At 45.9% G+C, this 13,754-nt stretch overlaps 1 long non-coding RNA gene across 1 annotated transcript; it reads left to right on the forward strand.

Moving 5' to 3' along the window:
• The first annotated feature begins 9,254 nt into the window (after positions 1–9,254).
• LOC140498672 (uncharacterized) lies at positions 9,255–12,098 on the forward strand. The gene is made up of 4 exons (XR_011965174.1): positions 9,255–9,340; positions 10,640–10,860; positions 11,152–11,203; positions 11,541–12,098. It is a non-coding gene; the product is annotated as an uncharacterized lncRNA (long non-coding RNA).
• The last annotated feature ends 1,656 nt before the right edge of the window (positions 12,099–13,754 follow it).

Raw genomic sequence — 13,754 nt, forward strand, 5'->3', positions numbered from 1 at the left:
CCAAGGTCCGCTTGGCTCCTATAATAGCCATCTGTAGCCCTGCTTTCTAGTAGAAACTGAGAAGACTTAGTTGCAGAGAAGTGGTGTTCCAGGGACCACCTCAGGGTGACCAATTCCCTGAAGAAGAACCCTATCCGTGTCTCCATTGCAGAGAGGAGTCCCACTCGGTTCTCTTAGATTCATCAGCTTTCCTTTTGCTCTTCTGTAAACCTCCCACCTCCCCTGCCCCAACAGGAGAGGACAGTGACCAGTGAGTGACCAGCCTCCAAGCGGGCCTTTGTTAGGCTTATTTGGGGCTGATTTTCCTGGTCTGAAACAGTTATGAATGGGATCCAAGACGCGACTTAGGCTACCTGAGCCGGGAGTCGGGGAGTTGGTTCAGGTAGGGATGATGGAGGATAGGGTCAGACGACTTGCTTCTCACTAGCGGCCGCTTCCCTGGGCAATGGCACTTGGCGATTTCAAAGTGCGTCTCTGTAAAAATCCTCAATCCCAGCGGTAGATGGCCAGTTCCCACCCAGCTGGTACGAACCTGGATCGTCCTAATTTTCATTTTCCCCCCTTATAGTCTGTTAAATTGACTAATAAACTCAACACAGGGTTCTCTGTGCGGCTTCAAAAAACTAGGTAATTTTGTTAGAAAATGTTGAAATTCAACCCCGAAGTATTCAGCCCCAGTGTTTAGTTAAAGTAACCCTGTGGGTTAATAAACTAAACAAAGGCAAACCATGCAAAACTGGAGCAATGAAAACCAGGCTAAATAAACGAAGGGAAGTTTATAAGAACCCTTTAGGAGAAAAAAAAGAGCTAAGGCAAACGGCCTAGGAGTTTAATGTGAAGCATGTGAGAGGGCTCTCATTTTACAGGTACGCGGCCCGACAGCCAGCAGCCATTGTCAAGTCGGTGGCGTTGATTTCAGATTTGTTTGAGCTCGTTTGGAAACCTTAGCCAGCGGTCCCGACTCAAGGAGCCGACACTTGGTGTGGCCTCCCTCTCGGCCTCCCTGCCTCCCCCCGGAGCAGCAGTAGCTAGCCCAGGCGTTCGGACATCTGCAGTTGTCCGTGGCGCTCCCCGAGCTTCTTGCCTGGCTCAGGTTTGCGGCCTCCCGGGCTGCTGCAGTTTCAGCAACGAGGGAGTGCAGAGAATTCACCCGTGTTGTTATGCGCACGGAGGATAATGCTTTGCCCTCTTGCTAAATAAAGATCTCTGGTGGCTTTAAACAACCACTCTCTCGTGGCCCAAGTATTTAGCCTTTTATAGCCAGGCTGCTAAGAGTAGGCACTGGTCTGCTTGGCGAGCGTGCCCTCCTGAGGAATGCGTTACAAAACGAGAATCTTTCATCTTTTTTTTGTATGTTTTAGACCCCTCTGGCAGTCTAGGGAAGCCTATGGTCCCTTTCTCCGGATAATGATTTTAAATGGATAAAGCAAAACACATAAGATTACAAGAAAAACTTAACATGTTGAAATAGGCTTATGAAAATATTATTTAAAAAAGATTCACGGACTCCAGATTAAGAATTCCAATTCTGGAAGAAAAAAAATATGGCCCGAAGAATGCGCAAAAGTGAATTCCTGGTTTGGGGCACTTTGCCTTTTGGAAAGTCAGGTTGCATGCGTGGCTGGCCCCGCTGGCTCAATAATTCCTGGTCCCGGTGGGTCCTGCCCTGCTCTGTGCCCTGCTCTTCTCTGAGCCGCCGGGTCGGGCGCCCACGCCCAAGGAGAGTCTTTCCCTCACAGGGGATGCTGACAGTTTAATAACGCCGACTCCACTGTACAGATGAGCCAGCAGACCTTCCAACCAGTTGGTTTTGATCAAACCAAGGGTAGGCCTTGGTTGAGCTGGTCCCCTCTACGGAATAGCGGGTTTCTAAAATTATTTCATTTTGCATTCGCATCCCTTAGAAGCAGCTGAGGAGGAGAAAGAGCACTGAGAAAAACAAGCCCCAGAAATAACAATCCATTGTTTTTCTCATTTTGGAGGAAAGCTGTACAAACAGCCCTGGCCCTTGCTCCTCCCTCGTCCCCCAAAGCAGGTCCAGCCATGAAAGGAAATGGGGCGGGTGAAGGAGGTTGATTTTTTTTTTCTTTTTTTTTCTAGAACACTTAAACACTTCTCTCTCTCGCTCTCCTTCCCTGTTTTCCGAGAGAGGGTGGCCCTCCAGACCCGGGTGTCCTCTCTCCGCTTGGAGATCAGAGACAACACAGGTTCACTTTTAAATGAACCTTCAGGCAGCTGGACAATAGCCCGGACCTCACACGGGGGGCACCTCTCCCTTCCCCCTCCCGCCCCCTCCATTCCAGGTCTGGGCACTTTGCATTCCTCCTGGTGAATCCTCATCACCTAAAATAGCAGAGGGGAGAAGTGGAGCGGGGGTAGAGGAGAGGATGGGCGGGTGGGACACTGAGCAACCCAGGGTATTTGAGAGAGTTGAGCCTGTGGGTGTTTTAATTCTTTTTAAAACGTAATTGGGCTGCTGAGGTTTTTGCAGAGTGTGTGTGTGGGGGGAGACTAAGAGGAAGAAGAGGGGGAAAAAAGTCGGGTGAAACACAACACATTTATCTATCAACCGCCTAGACAAGACAAAGAGGTTTTAACAACAGTTTGAAAAGAGCGGCCTGTGAATGGTTACTATTCAATTTGTATTTTATTCCCCGCTGGTCATGGAATTGAGATCAGAAGAAAAAGTGAAAACACATGGCTGAGGTCAGGGGATCAGAGAACCACCACATACAGCAAAGCGAAGGGAAAGCAATGGGAACTCGTGTGAAGAAATGAATTGTATAAACAGAGCTTACCATCGCCTGCGCCCCATTATCCTATAATTTACCCTGCATGGGAGCATAGAAATATATTAAACTAGTGATAGGTTTTACCATTTCTTTACAACCTAGCCTCTTGCCAATCAATTCTACTATATACTTTCAGACATGTTTAGAATTCTTGAACTAATGTGTTTATTTTAAATATCACAGGGAAATTATTACATCACCAGCAAATAATGTCAGAGACGAGGTCTGCCTCCCTTTTGAAGTCCTGCAGCACTGAAACATGATTTTAATTACATAATCACTTTGAAACTATAATTATACAATAAACGAGGAGGATTAAGAGGGAAGTATAGAGTACATTAAAAATTGCTTAGGTCCTGAGAAAACAAACTGAACATGTAGGGGGAAAGACAGGGATGAAATTCCAGGTCTTGGGGACGCAGATGATAAATCCAGGCGATCGGGCTGGATCTTTAACTCCAGCTACGGCCGGGATCTGGAGTCTAAGTCTTCTCCGAAGCCTCCCCAATCTCACCCCCAAGCCGGCAGGATGAACTCTCACCTCGGCGTTGGTGTGGATCTTCAGGGCTATTTTGCAAAGTTAAAAACCCTGGAAACATGAACACGGAGAAACCAAAGAGCAGCGAGAGAAATCATGGCTCTGACGGCCTTGGGTCCGGGTACAATTTTCTGTTGCACCAAAACAAATTGATTTCGTTGTTGTTTTGGCGTTGGTAAAATTCATTGATTGAAAACCGAGATGCATCCAGATGCATAGAGCGAATCTTTGCCCAGACAAAACTAGAGTTCCCTTTTGTTTTCCTTTTCCTTTCCTCTTCCCTGGAGAAGAGGGAGGGCAGCTAGGTGGTACAGTAGATAGAGCACCAGTGCAGGAGGACCTGAGTTCAAATATCCCCTCAGACACTTGACACTCACTAGCTGTGTGACCTTGGGCAAGTCACTTAACTCCAATTGCCTCTTCCTGGGTCATCTCCAGTCATCCTGATGAATATCTGGTCACTGGATTCAGATGGCTCTGGAGGAGAAGTGAGGCTGGTGACCTGCACAGCCCTCCCTCACTCAAAACAAAGTCAGGTGCAAGTCATGTCATTATTTCTCTGATGGCATGTCTGCTTTGGGGAGGGCGGAGCCCCAACCTGGTCTGAACGATTGCCCGGATTACCTTCGACTCCTTTATAAATCAACTTGTTTTGCAGCAGGGCTTGTTTCTCAGGATGACCCTAAGCCGGCCTACAACAAATGGAAGAGTTTTTGTTTCAATTAGACACACACAGGGAACGCCCATTCTCACGCCCCCTTCCCCAGCACCCGCCTAGCAGGAAAGGTGTTTTGTTTTCCTCTTAGTTCTAGTGAAGCCCAGGTATGTGAGATGCGCCATTAAGTCTATTAAGAACCGATGACTGAGAGCGAAGGAAGTGCACGTGCTGGTGGCATCTTTCCCGCGCTTCCCTGAATTTCCGATTCCAACTCTCCTACCTGAGATTTGGAGGGGATGAGGAAGGAGGCGGGGCACTTTGTGGACTGGGCTTTCTCTCGGCTGACTTTGGAGGGCAGGTGGGTAGCTTGTAGGACAGCGTAGAGGCTAGAAGGCTATTTTTGTCTAAACCAGGAAACTGAATTCGGGCACTCCGGTGGCTTTTGATTCTAGAGAGGATCCCTAAGAGACTGAGGGGTGGGGCAGATTCTCCTTTTTTTCCTCTTCCTCATCTTTTTTCTTCTCTTCTCTTCCCTTCCCTTTCTCCTTACGTCTATTTCTTTTTATTTATTTATTTTGGCCCACCTGGTGGCCTTTCCCCTCTCCCCTCCCCCATCCCTTTCTCTTTCTTTTCCTCCGAGACCTTGGAGCCCTTATCTTCTGGAATGTCCTCGGGTCTCTATCTGGAGGCTCTCTTGTGGAGGAACCGAAATCTTCAATTAGGTTTATCTCAGCTGCTTCCGCCCGATCTCTAACAAAGACGACTTGGGGCAATTACAACAGAGTACCTTTTGTTTTCTCTGCTTTTCTCCATAGTCTTAGCCAGCCTTTAGTAAAAACCTCTTTTTCTTTGATGATAGGTATTGTTCCTTGCAATGCCCGCCTGTGTTGGTAAATCCTATAGGGATTCAATTTAGGCACGGACCAAGGGGCTGAACTTGACTATGAAGGTCCACAAGTCTCTTTGTGAATGGAACTTTTTGCATAACTCGAGAATGTAGTTCTGCATAATATCTTATACACATGTACACACATATTATACACACACATATATGTATATATACATACATACATACACATATATACATATATATGTATGTGTATATATATATTTCCGTGCGGTTGGTGGTCGGATAGGAAGGTACACTCCCCTGAGAATTCCTCCGTGAATTCCAAGCCACAGAGGCTGTTCAGGAGAGTAGCTGATAAGGTGGTAAGGTGGCTGGGGCAGACGCGAGGAACGCTACAGGAAATGGCGGGGCGCTATGGCAGCTCTCAGGTCTGCCTCGGAGTACGCCAAATTTTGAACTCCAAAGATGGAGAGCTTCCGTTTACAGACGGCTAGTGGTCTCATTCACCCTGTTTACCGTTAATATTAAGGCATAAGAATCGCATTAGTCTGCAGCAGACCATCAAGGACAAGGGGAAAAAAAACAAAGGAGAAATAGTTCATCCACAGTCCTACTGTTAGAAGTGTTTATTATTTACTTTGGTAAGAAGAGTATAATTTGCTCAAGATCTCTCGTAAACAAAATCACAGCTTTGTACGGATCGCAGAGCACCTCTCAAGATACCCAAATACAACCTGCGTTTGTGGACTGATTGGTCTAGGAGCTACTTAGCAGAGAGGGTATCGGCTCCAAATTTACTTTTTACTTTTGAGGGACACGGAGACCAGAAAACTAAAATTTTAAAGGCAGTCCTCCCCAGAGAGGAAATGTGAGATAGAGGGCAGGGAAAAAAGAGAAAAGCCCTCGAGTTGGAATTGATGGGTGCGGGGTTGAGGAGAACGCCAGATGTCTCCGTGGTGTTTGGAGTCATGAGACCTAAGCCTGAGTCCCATTTCTGCAACTACCGCTTTCTTATCTTCAGGCCTCCTCTGTAAAGGGATTGGTTTAGACTACCCCCGTGGTCCTTTCTACTCCTACGTCTTTGATTCCATGACCTGAGAGGAAATCAAAAGTATTTTAAAGTGTGCAGAATGTTTCCCCATTAGAAACCTATGAGGTAAGTAGTGCAAGTATTTTTAGCCGTTCCATTTTACAAAAGAGGCGATCCATTAAAGTTTATTGTCCGTGATCACACAGGTAGTGTCGGTGCCTTGATTTGAACAGTCTCTGAGACACACAAAGTCCAGTGCTATTTCTGTTACACTCTGTATCGTTAAAGAATCCCCTCCTCTCTCCCCATCCCTGCAAAGTTCAGACTAACGATTCAGTCTACTCTGTTGTCTGCCACGAATAAGAATCTTTGCAGCCAGAAGCTGGGTCCCTCGATTCCTGCCAGACCACGGCCAATGTGAACATCCTAATGGCCTCTCAGCCACCCTGACTGCAGACGATGGTGCGGGCAGTCCAATGAGCAGATCGATGGGCCAATGAAGTCAGGAAGGAAACCATAAAGGCAAACGTTCCTTGGAGGAATTCGTGTCAGTACAGAGCGTCCACAGCAGCCCCGCGGGCATTGAGCTATTTCCTCTGCTGTGTGATCCTGTCCACGGCTTTGTGAAATTGTTTGTTTACACTGAGACATCTGATGAGCATCAGGAGGTGAGGGCAGGCTGCGCGGGATGATGGGTGGATTTCCAGCCTCTGTCTCCTGGCAGAGCGCTCTGAGCAATCCGGCCCTCCAGACGCTGAGAGCTTTTTGTCCGAGGCCAAACCTTCTCTGTTCCTGAACCTCTCGGTGGGTTGGGTGCCCCTCATCAGGGGTTCGGGAAATACAGATTTCCTTCACCCCAACACTTCAGCTCTCGCCCACTGAGGACTAGCCTCTACTGCAAGCACACAACCCTGCATCCCAGCGCCTTAATTCTTTGTCTGCCAGCGACAGCGTCCCCTAGTCCTCCGAGACCCTGGTCTGTGGCACACACAAGAGCCCGACAGCCTCACAAGCCGGCAGTCAGTGAAGTCTGCTCCATACCGCGTCAAGCACCCTCGGCAATCCTAATGATGCACTTTATTGTGTGCATCATATATTATCGAGTCGTGCACTTCCCATGCACACGTTCTGTCATGCATCGCCACACGCAGGGTCTTAAAAGACGGAAGACGGGAGGCAATATATTCTGGAATCATAGTTTTCTGCTGTGAGGGGAGCAGAGACAGCGACCCTACCAAAATAGCTGTCTACTCTGGGCACTAGCGAATCCCAATCCCTTTGTCTGCCCTTCAGATCTCTCCTGTCCTTCATAGACTTCCCTTCAACATACATTTAGTAAGCACCAGCACTGTGTGGAATAAAGGCAGAAATCCTTGCCCTCATGGATCTTAGAGTCTAGTAGAGAGATTTACATGAATAACAAGAATGAATGGCAAACTCTGAGAACTGCACAATGCTAGGCCAGGGGACAGAGACAGACTAAATGGACTTGGGGAAGGCTGATCAGAGAGTCACTGTAGCATTTCTATTTACAATTTACATTTACAATTACACCTTTATAGAAGGACTAAAATAATATGAACACAGATTGTATCTCTCTGTGTTTCTGTGTGTGTGTGTGTGTATCTGGGGTCCATCACTGAGTCATATAAATCCTATGCCTCAGGTTCATCACCCACCCAGAAGAACAATGGATAAACCTTTGAGCTTGAATTCCAGAAGGCCTAAATTCAAATCTTACCTCAGACAATTAACTAGTTGTTTAACCCTGGGTTAATCACTTAATGTCAGTTTTCTCAACTGTAAAATGGGGATATGAATAAGCACCTACTTCCAAATGTTGCTGTGAGGATTAAATGAATAATATTTATAAAGTGCTTTGCACAGAGTAGACACTTGTTTCCTTCCTTTTGGCCTTATTCTTTCTTAGTAGTTGTAGTCCAAAAAAATAGATCAGAAGAAGTACTCAACTTTTTGTTACTAGAGCAAAAAAGGTCCCACATTCTTCTGGTGAAAAGCCTTCCTGAAAAGGCCTCTACTTTTAACTGATCTCTGGTGAAGTGGATGGAAGTTCGGTCTGGGGGTCAGCAGGACCTGAGTCCAAGTCCAGTCCCAGATACCTGCTAGCTCTGTGATCCTGGGCAAGACATTTTACCCTGTTTGGTTTAGTTTCCTCATCTATAAAATGAACTGGAGAAGGAAATGGCCAACAACTCCAGCATCTTGGTCAAGAAAACCCCACAAAGGGTCACTAAGAGTCTGACTCAACTGAAAAAAAAATCCACTTAACAACAACTACTTTGAATACAAACACATCTTTCTCAAGTGAAATCTAAGTCTTACTTCAACATTAAGTCCAGAAACAGATGGCCGTGCTGACTACCTTTGGTTCTGCAAGAGTTACTGTGACAATGGCCCTGAAACCAACCTGGTGGTGATTTGGGGGAAACTTAGGTAGGTTAGTCCTCCAAAAAAAGCCATTCTATAAGTCTGGGGCCAGCTGGTAAATGTCATTAGTCTCTTAACAAGAAATTATAGCTGTACATTCATTTACAGTCTCCAAAAATATTACATTATTTTATTTGATTCTTACTATACTCCTATGAGTAAGGGCAGGTTATGGGTTATTGTTCCCCAAGGTGGTATAATCAAAGGTCTGGGTACAGGGTGTGCCAAATGTGCCCAGGCACATCCTAATGTCTCAAACATAGTATTTGGGGACTCTTTTCTTGTTTATTTAAAGGTAAGCTGTTAATTTTAAAATTAAGTTTCAATTTTAGTTTGATGAATAAAAATAATGTCCTTTATGATTACTTATTCACAGATGTTTGCACACCCTGATGAAATATGTTGCCCCTTCCTGCAGATGTACTGAATCTAGGTTCAAACCTTGACTTGGGGATATTGGGGCTGCCACATTAACTTGATCTTGGCCAAGTCACAGTCTCCCATCTCCCACTTTCTCCCATGTAAAATGTGGTTTATAATATTACTTGCAATACCCACCTGACTCATTGCAGAAAGGGTTTTTACCAACATTAGAGCCATATACAAATATGAACTATTACTTTACAGATAAGGAAACTCCAAAGAGATTAAATAGCTTGCTAAGCAGAGAGACTAGATCCCAGATCCAACGCCTTGGCCCAATGGACTCTTCCCCTGTCCAGTGTACACTATTCCTTCCAGTAACGGACACGATCAGTTTAAATGCAACGAAAAGAAAACTCCCTGCATGTCTTCTCTGGAAACTTTAGCACGGTTCCTTCTTCCACCCTTCTCTTCCTGGGACTCCCAGATCCCAGAAGTCCGCAGCGTTTCACAGAAGCTCGGGGAGGAGCCCTGGGCGCGTCATAGAGGCAGAAGAGCCCAGCCCGGGGAGCGGGGTCTTCCCTGACCGGCGGACCGGCAGTCCTCCCAGTCTCCCTTCCTGCACCAGAGGCAGTGCAAAGACACACGTCTGGTTCCTGAGGTGAGAAGGGGCCGCGAGCCGACCTCTCTTCAAATCGCGATGCCGCCACGAGGCCTCCCTCTCTCTTCCACACCAGGCTGAAGCTGGACCACCTCTGTTCTCTTAATCCTTTATCTCCTCCTTTAGGGACTTTCAAGGGGGAGGTAGTCGTAACCCGCTGATTCCCTAAGCCTGGGGTCTTGGTGGAGAAGAGAAGCCCTTTTCACTGGTGGATCAGCTTTGGCTTCCCATCGCAAAAGCCAAACGAATCAGTGACCTGTTTGGGGATGCTCTGGCCACAGAGCGCTGATTTTAGACATATATGGTCCTTGATAAAGGGCGACATTTATTTAAGGCAGTTCGGTATGGACGAATGAGCCCTGGGCTATAGGACCTCAAAGTGTAGCTTGGCCAAAGTAGCTGATCTTCTCTGCTCTCGGGTTCTTCATTTGTAAAACGGATTTCTTGAACTGGTTTTTGTTTCGGTCCAGACCAGTGAGTGCATCGGTATAGGGAGTTCTGCGAACAGACTTCCATCTACCAAAATTAGACTTTGCAGCTCAGAGTCTTCAGAGTGGCCCAGCAATGTGGACTAGGTCACAGTGTTGTCATGCGTCAGAGGTGATGCTTGAATGAATCCAGGCACTAGTATGAGGTTTTAGTAAGATAATGTATACTCAGCACTTGGCCAGTTATGAATTATTATTTAAATAACTCCAGTCATAATTCATCTGAAATTAATAAATGTTTATTGAGTAGTGGATACAGCTCTGGGCCTGGAGAAAGGAAGATCTGAATTCAAATCCAGCCCCACTTACTGAGTGATCTTCAGTGAGTCAGTTAACCTCTATTTGCCTCAGTTTCCCCTACTATAATATGGGGATAAAAATAGCGCCTACTTCCCAGGGTTGTTGTGAGGAGCAAATAAGACAGTATTTGTAAATCCCTCAGTACAGGTAATAAATGTTGTTATTGTTATTACTACATGGGAAGGGCTGGTGCTATTTGGGCAGTTTTGGGGAGAAGTTAGGTAGTATAGTGGATAGAGTTCCAGGCCCAGAGTCAGGAAGACCTGAGTTCAAATCTGACCTCAGACACTTACTAGGTGTGTAAGTCACAACCTGGGCAAGTCACAACCTCTGTTTGTCTATTTCCTCATCAGTAAAATGGGGATAATATACCTCTCTGAGTTGTTGTGGGATCAAATGAAATAATAGTTATAAAGGACTTCTTAGCACCATGCCTGACATAGAGTAAGTGCTAGATAAGTGTTAGCTATTATTATTACTATAAATATAATTATTATTCTGGTTATTACAGTACCTGAAAGAATGACTGAACCTGGGAAAAATGCTTCACCACTGCTGGGATTCCACAAAGAATTCTAAGTCCAGGTGGCTCCTTTGGATTCCCAGGGGTCTGGAAGAGAGATCTTTCTCCAAGCATCACCCCTTCAGGCCCATCCTATATGTAACCTCACAACAATGTGAGAAAAAGCAGGCAGCAAATCCAGTGTCCCCACTACAGAATGGAGAAACCAGGTTTGGCTCAATGACCTCAGAAATGCAGGTCAAAGATTGCATGCAAATTCTGTATTCATAATTGGGAGGTTTGACCTTCGTTGCCCCAACCTGAACCCAAAGATAAGTGAAACAAGGCACTCCAAGCCCAGGGATGTTATATAATTCCCCCAGGAGCTGTGAATTCATTAGCTAGTCCTCGAATCATGATTAATTATCTTGGTGCAAAGCCTATTGTGACGGTATAAAGGGATTCCTGACATGATCATTATATATCTGTCTTGTGCCTTCATGCTCATAACTTCTTTCTAGGAGGCAAGAATTCACGGAGCTTTTGGCCAGGATCCAGACTCTTCCCAGACATGTGTGTCCTGTTTTTTCTCTTTCCAAGCAGGGCAGGGGAGGGGGTGGCTAAGTGGGGGGAGGATTGAGAATAGCAGTGAAAAGAAGGAATGGGTTTTGGGAGGGAAAGCCCCTGTCCAGGACCAAGGGGGTGGTTCAATAAGGATACATTTCAGAGTGCACAGGCACTATTCAAAGCAGGCCAGGCTACTGCTTGCTTCATCAGGAACTTTAAGCATTGGGAAGAGGGTCTGCTGACCTTCTAATCACTTCCACCAGACCTTGAAAAGAAGACGAAGATGAGAACTGGGGTGTCTCCTTAAAAGGGAGGCTGTATTTCCTGTTTTTCCTTCTCGCAGCAATCGTGCTCCCTGCCAGAGGTAGAAAGGGTCTTTCAACATCAAGCACTGACTGTCTTGTCCAGTGTCACAATCGGTGCCATCCTTGGAACCTCCTTCAATGCTCAGCTTGGCAAGGAGCCTGGAGGTGCGGGGAAGTCACAGCTGAGACCTCGGAAGGGAGAAAGAAAGACACATTCCTCTTGAGTGACTCTCCCTGGCAGATGACCCCATGCAGAACTGGGCTGCTCCAACCTGGGGTGGGCCTGCCAGCTGGAGACAATGCCCATTTCTGAGCTTTCTCCCTGGCACTCAGTGTCCCAGACAACAGTTTCTTGTGAACCAGCTAAAGAACCCAATTTTGATTTCCTTGATTCCCAAATCCATCATTTCCTGTGTTTTTGTCTTTCTAGCTGGATAAAAAAGCTTACTTTGTCCAGAACTAGACAGATTAGAGGTGTTGTCATCTTAATGCCTAGTCTCTTCCCACCCCCTGACTGCCACTGGTTTTCCAGAGGACTTTAGTGCACTTTGTGACTGGAGATTTTGTGACAAATTACAACAAAGCATGATTTTCTAGTGGTGAACCTTTTCTTCCCAGGAGGGTTTTTTCATTTCTGTTGCATTCATTTTTTTCTGTGTCCAGTGCTCACCTGCTTTGTTTTTGCATTTTTTTCTGCTTAGTCTACATCGTCAGTCAGTAGGTCAGCCAACAAGTATTTAAGCCTTTACTGTATTCCAAGAGATGACTCTGGAGAAGAAAATGAGAATTTTGAGAATGAAGGACAAAGCACAACCTATGAGTAGTCTGAGTTGCCACATTGGGGACTCAATTGGTCAGTTCCAGTCAGGCACACAGCTCCTCCTTTCCTTCCCTCCCCTCATCTCCCTTCCTTTCCCTTCATGTCCTCCCCTCCCCTCCCCTATTTTCCTCTCTTCCCCTCCCATCTCCTCTCTTCTCCTCTCTTTTCCTCTCCTTCCTCTCTTCTGTCCATATGGGGTATCATGCCCTTACCTGAGGGTACTCTGTTCAAAGGAAGGTAAATTTTGATGGCTGAAACCTACCTTGATATCTTGTGATTTACTGGCTACAAATCTTTCTTAAAGACCATGCCTTAAACTCAATCCACTCTGGCTCTCATTTATTGGACAACAATAAGTCCCTGTCCAAGTATCACTTAATGGTTATTTTTTGGACCCTGATGGTTCAGAGTGAATGTAAATAATAACTGTTTCTCTTTTGGCCAGAAACCCTGAGGGTCTTCCCCTCCCAATCTGATTTTATTTTCAAATGGGCCGCCCCTTGGCTCACTTCTTAAGCAGCCCTAATCACTGAATGGGGTTGCCTAAGTCAAAGTGAGAACTCAGAAAGATCTTGGCTTTAAAAGGCCAAGGCCTCTCACTGCATTCTAGGCCACCTCCAGTCCTCCTGATCTATATCTGGCAACTGGACCCAGATGGCTCTGGAGGAGAGAGTGAGGTTGGTGACTTTGCACAGCCCTCCCTCACTTAAATCCAGTTCATCTGTGTGTCAAGGCATCATCTTCCTGATGTCATGGTCCTCTTTGAGAACAGAGGACAAACCATAACCACAATGTCAGGCACTGTGCTAAGCACCAGGAATACAAATGCAAGCAAAAAGAAAAAGTCTCTGTCCACAAGGAGGCATTCTAGTGGAGGAAAGACAACACACACACACACACACACACACACACACACACACACACACACACAGAAGCTAAAAAAGGTTGGGCCTGGGTGGGAGGTACCTAGATGGGATGGAGAAGACCTGAGTGGAGCCTGGTGAGAAAAGAAATGTCCTATTTGAGCACCCTCCTTAAGTAGAGGTTTGTGGAGGAGCCATCCAATCAGAGGCGGGGAATTCGAAGTGAGGCCAAAGCAATCTTCCAGGATGAAGAGGTTTCTGGTTGTGGTGGAGACATCCAGAGTACAGTGTGGTCATCAGTCTCAAATTAGACTGAATAATTAGAGTCTTTAGAGAATATCAATAATTAGAGAAATTAAATTAAAGTAATTTAGAGGCTCCGTCTCATTCAAGACTTGAATCACTTGGATGTTATTGTGATGGTGTGAAACCTCAAGCTCTTGGCTCTTTGACCAGAAAACCAGAGCTTATCTTCCTCCTTTGGCCAATCTGAGCCATGGTTTGTCTCTTCATTATCTTTTGCCTTTCCCTTTTTCTGTTCTTTCAATTCCATTCATTCAAAAATAAAA

The sequence above is a fragment of the Notamacropus eugenii genome, chromosome 4 (genome assembly GCF_028372415.1).
Source record: "Notamacropus eugenii isolate mMacEug1 chromosome 4, mMacEug1.pri_v2, whole genome shotgun sequence".
In the NCBI taxonomy this organism is placed as follows: domain Eukaryota; kingdom Metazoa; phylum Chordata; class Mammalia; order Diprotodontia; family Macropodidae; genus Notamacropus; species Notamacropus eugenii.